Raw genomic sequence first — 6405 nt, forward strand, 5'->3', positions numbered from 1 at the left:
GAAAGAAAGAAAGAAAGAAAGAAAGAAAGAAAGAAAGAAAGAAAGAAGAGAAAAGAAAAGAAAAAGAAGGGGGGGAGGAGGGGAGGAAGAAAGGAAGGGAGGGAGCGAGGGAGGGAGGGAGGGGAATATAAATATTACCTTTCTCAGGATACAAAGTGTGGGCCTTTGACAACTTCTAATCACAACTCTTCTCAGTCTCATATGGAGACAGAGCAATGATTTTATCCTCCAATGTATTTAAAAAGCATATATCCAAAGGGCAAGCAAACAGGATTTCTTCTGAGCATAAAGATGATTTTCAAATGTTAAATATTCTCTTTCCTCAGTGCAGACATGCAGCCTAACTTCAACAGGACCAGAAAGACTCTGGCAGTACTTGGCTCTCAATAACAAGCAATAGTCAAACTGTTAATTCCATCTGCTCCCTTCCAAAAAATGACAAAGCATTACATGGTGATGCCAGGGGTCCCAGCCTCCATTTAAGGAGTTTTCCAGAGTGGCATCCATTTCCACATATTAAGATGCTCTCTAATTTTTTTTGAGTACTTCAAACTTGATACTACATGATGACAACGTGGATGCTGATAACAAAGAAATGTGCTATCTTTAACATCATATTCTTTGTTGTTTCCAAATTGTCTTCCTTTGTTATTTGTCAAAGCTCTGAATGTCATCCATTTCCATCTCCTCAGGGACTCAGTTCCAGTAAATATCTCATCTTTCCTAAATCTCTTACTTCTCACTTTCTTTATGCATGTAAAGAAACAAACATAGCATTTCTTCAACCTATATCCCTCTTCAGTGGTTTTCAACCTTGCCTGCACATTGGAATTACCCAGGGAACTTTAATATATATACCTGTGCAACTAATCTATAGTAACAAAAAGTAATCAGTGGTTTCCTGAGGATGAGAGGGAGAAATTACAAAGGGACATAAGGAAACTTTAGGAGGTGATGGATATGTTCGTTATTTTGATTGCAGTGATAGTTTTACAAATGAAAACCTATGTCAAACATTAAATTGCACACTTTAAATACATGTAGTTTATTACATGCCCATTATATTACAACAAAGCTGTTGAAATGAATATAATGCCTAGGTTCCACCTCAACCCCAAATTGGGATGGGCTTTCCCCTGGAGATCAAGATTCTTAAATGCTCCCCAGATAATTGTAAATGTACTGCTAGGAATGAGAACCACTGCTCTATAGCTATCATTCTCTTCCTTCTTCAGTTTTCTTGAAATGCCTCACTCAAGTATGTCTACTTTATCATCACCCATTCTTTCTCAGTCTTCCAACAACTGCCCTCTGAACCTCTACTCAGTTAAAACTGTACTTGTGGGGCGCCAGGGTGGCTCAGTCATTAAGCGTCTGCCTTCAGCTCAGGTCATGATCCCAGGATCCTGGGATCAAGTCCCGCATCGGGCTCCCTGCTCCGCAGGGAAGCCTGCTTCTCCCTCTCCCACTCCCCCTGCTTGTGTTCCCTCTCTCGCTGTGTCTCTCTCTGTCAAATCAATAAAATCTTTAAAAAAAAACCAAAAAACTGTACTTGTTAAAGTCACCTTTGGAATCCTGACCAATTCCCTTGTCCCTAGAGTCCTCTCCTTACTTGACACCTCTTACAGCATCAAAATTGTTGAACCATTCCATCTCTGTTTGAAATTCTCTCCTTCCTTAGCATCTTTCTTAATGTTCCTCCTACCTTTCTAACTACTACTCTTCTCTTTCACACTATTTTTCTACCCATTTCTGCTTTTTATCACTCTGTTCTCCAGCTTTGATCATACTAAAAGCGTTCCCTGAATCATTTCAATATAACCAAATCAGTATGACCAATTGTATTGTATTCAGTATAACCAAATCAATACAGCTTCAATTCAACCCCCAATCTGCCCTGTAATCCTGATTTCCTTTACAAGTTCCATGCCCGTGGATCCAAACATCTAATTGACATCTTCACCTGAACGCTCCACAGCTTCTTCAAATTCAAAAAACCCCAAAGAGAACTTATCATCTTCCCTCCATCTTCCCTCACTTCCAATTACTAGAACCAAGTAAAATCCTCAGGGTCCTGATTCCTCCTCCTTTCTTCCCAAAGGTGACAAGACCTATCAGATTCTACCTCACTCTGCCAGGGTGAGAGTCTCAAACAAAAATTCATTAAATGGCTTCTTACTCATCACCTTCAATCCAATCCCTGTAGCCAAGGAAACCATGCCCTGGTCTGGAGCTCTACCACCCTCACTATTCTCATCTTCCACCATTTCCTTATCTAACCCCTGCATTCAAGTCATGTTAATGTCAATGTTATTATTGACTTTGTCATTGACAATGACTTCTCTAAACTGCCATAGTTTCTCATGCCTCCTTGCCTTCTCACTTATTCTCCTCTTGGAAAGTTACTAACCTCCTGCACTTGGCTAAATTATATTTCAAAACTGTACTGTGTGCTCCTGACTCTACCTCATCCAAACTGATTTAGCCATCTCCTACTCTGCAGCTCCCTTACTACACTAGGCATATCTCTATTCACATTTATTACATGGTATTATAACACTTACTTGATCTGTCTTGTACATCAGAGAGTAAATTTCTTGATGACAAGAACTATGACACTCATTTCTACCTTAGAACCTATTCAGCCTGGGACAGTGCAAAATAAATATATGTTTGACATAATTTCAATTATTTACAAAATGTAAACTTGATACCCCCAAATGGTACTGATACTAACATTTTTCAAAGATTTTTTTTTTAAAGATTTTATTTATTTATTTGAGAGAGAGAGAATGAGAGACAGAGAGCATGAGAGGGAGGAGGGTCAGAGGGAGAAGCAGACTCCCTGCTGAGCAGGGAGCCCGATGCGGGACTCGATCCCGGGACTCCAGGATCATGACCTGAGCCGAAGGCAGTCGTTTAACCAACTGAGCCACCCAGGTGCCCTCAAAGATTTTAAATATTCATTACAAAATAAATATCACACAACAGGATCCTGAATAAAACAGAGGTGACTGTATGTTTGAACTCTGTCAAAACAACACCACTCTAAGAAATGCAACCAAGGTCAGATTTCATAAAATAGAAACACAACAAAGAAAGCATAGCAGGAATAACATACTGACCTAACCAACACCTTATCTGGGTGTCTATATCCAAGTACTGTTAATGTTGATAATTAAGAGGTTTTATAATCCCTCTATGATAATAATAGTAAATCTAAAAAGAATAAAATAAGCCAAATCCAGAATTTTTTAATCTAAATATATGATAGTTTTCCCTTTAGCCACTTTATGTAAATGAATTATTTGAATAAATGACTTTAAAGCTACTATTGGCCAAGCAGATCCTAAATTTTTTCTTTCTTGCCTTTCCCTGCACTTCAAAAAAAAAAAAAGTGTTTGGGACCAATATTCATCTTGTAAACCTTAAAATGTATTAACCCAAAGAAAAGATGCTTAGAAATCGGAGGGAGGGCCAGCCAGTCTGGGTGTTAGGAAAATGTTCTTATGGAAAACAACCCTCCTGGGTCTATCACATTGACTCAAGGTTACGCCGATCCTTATGGCTCTATGCAGATAAGATTTTAAAAGCTGAAAATCTCAAACTGTCAAGTGTTACATGAACCAAAGAGGTGGCATATCGGCTCCCAAAACTACTGTGTGACCCAAAGGACAAATAATTTGCAAAAGGACAGCTTGGTCCTACTGCCTATCGTACGGTCTCTGAAATTAGTAGCTAGCTGCCTGTGGAACAAACTCCCCCTACCTGGAGAGCGCGGACGCTGCCGGGCGTGTGATAGTGTATTTATCAGAGACCCGACCCTGTGCAGGATGAAACCACTAGGGCAAAATTAAAATCTTTCAGGAATGCCTAAACTCAGGGGTACAGAGCACAACTGTGCACGCTGACGGGCGGATACGCAGTTTTGCTGAAGCGTGCAAACTTGGGGTCTTTTAATGCAACCATTTTCAGACAAAACCCCGACGATTCCCGAGTACGTTAAAAATCAGCCTCGGGAGAGGAATAACTCATAGAAGGGAGCAAGCGCTGAAGAGCGGATCTCCAGTGTAATAACCAAGGAAGGAATCGTAGCCGCTTTCTGAATCTCACCGCCCTACGAGAGACACCAAAGACCCAGGCGAACGCTGCTTTTAAAAATGAGGGGGGAAGGGGGTCGACGGTGACCATTTTGGTCACTAGACTAGACGGATAGCGGTAACCTCCCTGGAGTGGGAGAGGCCAGGCCGGAGCATGAGCTGCGGCGGGATGGCGGTGGGGGGCCCCCGCAGAGGGGCTGCGTGTCCGGCCGAGGCGGCTGCACCCTGGGCACGCCCGGAGTCTGGACTGCTCCTTGCTGGGGAAGAGAAAGACCCGAGTCCAGGCGCACAAAGCTGCCGCCGCCCAGGCAGCAAACGGGCTGCGCCCAACTTCGGGGCGAGCAGCCGCCGGCCGCAGCCCGCTCACCAACCCGGCTGCTCCGGCCCCTCGGACGCCCCTAGCGCCCAGCGCCTTCTCGCGCCCACCCGCGGCGCCTCGCGAGGGAGCCGTTACCCCCAACGAAGGCGCCGCCCCGGGGACAAAGTCCTGGTCCCCTCCCCGCCGCCGCCTCGCCCCGGCTCCTCCCTGACAAAAAAGTTATCGGTCGCCGGCCACCCTGGGGGCCCGGCGTGGGTCGCTCGGTCGGACTCACCAGAGCGGCTCCCCGAGCTCCACCTCCAGAACCTCGACTTGTCTGACTCGCAGCGACAGCGACAGCGGCTGATCTGCTTTCTCCCGAGTAGCAGCACCACCTGCCCCCCTTCTTCCTAACAGAACGGGTCCCAGCGAGCCATCTTCCCCCTCTGCTCACTGACTGACAACCCAGCCCCGAGAGCCGCCACTGCCGCCAGCCACTCTGACAGGCACGGCTAGGGACCCGTCCCCAGGCAGCCAACCACCACCGCCCCACTCCGGTTCGGCCTATCGCCGTGCCCTGAGGCGGGACCAGAACAACTTCTTCACCAATAAGAACCTTCCTCTGCTAGGCCTGGGGCGGAGCCAAGAGGTGGGCGGGAGGGCGACTTGGATGGGCGTGGTCGGAGCCCTGGGCGTGGTCGGGGCGCCAAAGAGAAAATGATTGACCGTAGGATTTGCGGCAGGGCTAGTGAAGAGTGATCTGTTAGCGTCTCTCAGATCCGGAGCCAATAGGATTTACAGCCGTCTCAGAAGACAATAAGCCTTTCGGAGTGATATTAACCATAATCACGGAAGATAAACTAACATATTTTAATTTCTTGGTCAGGAGGATTTACTTCCCAGTAATTCGAGTCACAAGAATTTATTAAAATCTTAATAAATACCAGGAGGGGAAAAAATGTACATTTTTGCAAAATGGTCATAGAAACCTCTTCCCACCTTACTATACATTGCTTTTGGCCTTGGCCTGGAAAAAGTCAAGCACAACTCCCCAACTTTCGTTCCATGGGCTGTTTTTATTTTCTCTATAGTCCCTCCCTACTCTTCTCCCAAACACATGCTAAATATTTCGTGTCGCTACCGGAACCTGAGCGCATCTGAACCAGCTCCTACATATATGGTCCCTCTGTTTTTGACCTTGTCAACTCCTCCTATCATATCCGTCTCAAGTGCAGTCAGAATTAATTAGAAGAGAAATGGACTTCACCCTGGAAGACAGGAAGTCATTCTGGGTTTATCCAGAAGGGGGAAGGACTTTAAAGCAAGCGCCAAACGATCTTTTTAAACATGCCAAATACATGAATAACAAGCACATACATAAGAAAATACTTGATATCAAACAGGCTTCAAGCAAACAATTTCAGGTAACCATTAGAGCAGTCAGCATCTCCTTTCCAAGAGCATAGCCAAATTTATCAGCAAATAATAACAAAATACAGTGATAGGGCAATAGAGCTAGGTTCAATGAGCAAGGGAAACACAAAGGAAGAAATTATTGTGTTTAGGAAGGTCAAGGAATTTCACAAGAAAAGTAATGTTTGAGTTGGATCTTAAAAGGTAAATAGGAGTTTGCCAGAAAACAAAGTCAAAGGGCATTTCAGTAAAAAGGAACAGCGTGTTCAAAGGCATCGAGTTATAAAAGGGCACTGAGGGGTTGGGGAACATTGAGAAAGTGGGTGGGACTGAAGGTAAGTAGCAGCCAAAAATTAAGGTAGAGCACAAGGTTGAGATGAGATTGTAAAAGGCCTCATGAGCTACACTAAGGGATTTAGAAGAACACTGTTCAACAGAGCTTTCTGCAATGATGGAAAAGTTCTGTCTTTGTGTTGTCCGATATGATAGCCATCAGCCACTTACAACATGACATAGCTGAGGAAATTTTTTTTGTTTTTTAAAGAAAGGCAGACTGCCACCTGCAGGGCCTCATTGGGATGTGTCTGGAATCGT

The 6405-nt window shown here is 44.5% G+C and overlaps 1 protein-coding gene across 2 annotated transcripts in view; it reads right to left on the minus strand.

Annotated features, from left to right (window-relative positions):
- Positions 1 to 4882, minus strand: part of FAM126A (family with sequence similarity 126 member A) — an 87798-nt gene extending 82916 nt beyond the window's left edge. For both annotated transcript variants that reach the window (XM_035020726.1, XM_035020727.1), the window contains exon 1: positions 4694 to 4882. The gene's annotated coding sequence lies outside the window, so the exon portion shown is untranslated. The remainder of the gene's footprint in view (positions 1 to 4693) is intronic.
- Positions 4883 to 6405: the final 1523 nt, after the last annotated feature.

This window comes from Mirounga leonina, unplaced genomic scaffold, assembly GCF_011800145.1.
Source record: "Mirounga leonina isolate KUSES-001 unplaced genomic scaffold, KU_Mleo_1.0 Mir_174, whole genome shotgun sequence".
Classification (NCBI taxonomy): domain Eukaryota; kingdom Metazoa; phylum Chordata; class Mammalia; order Carnivora; family Phocidae; genus Mirounga; species Mirounga leonina.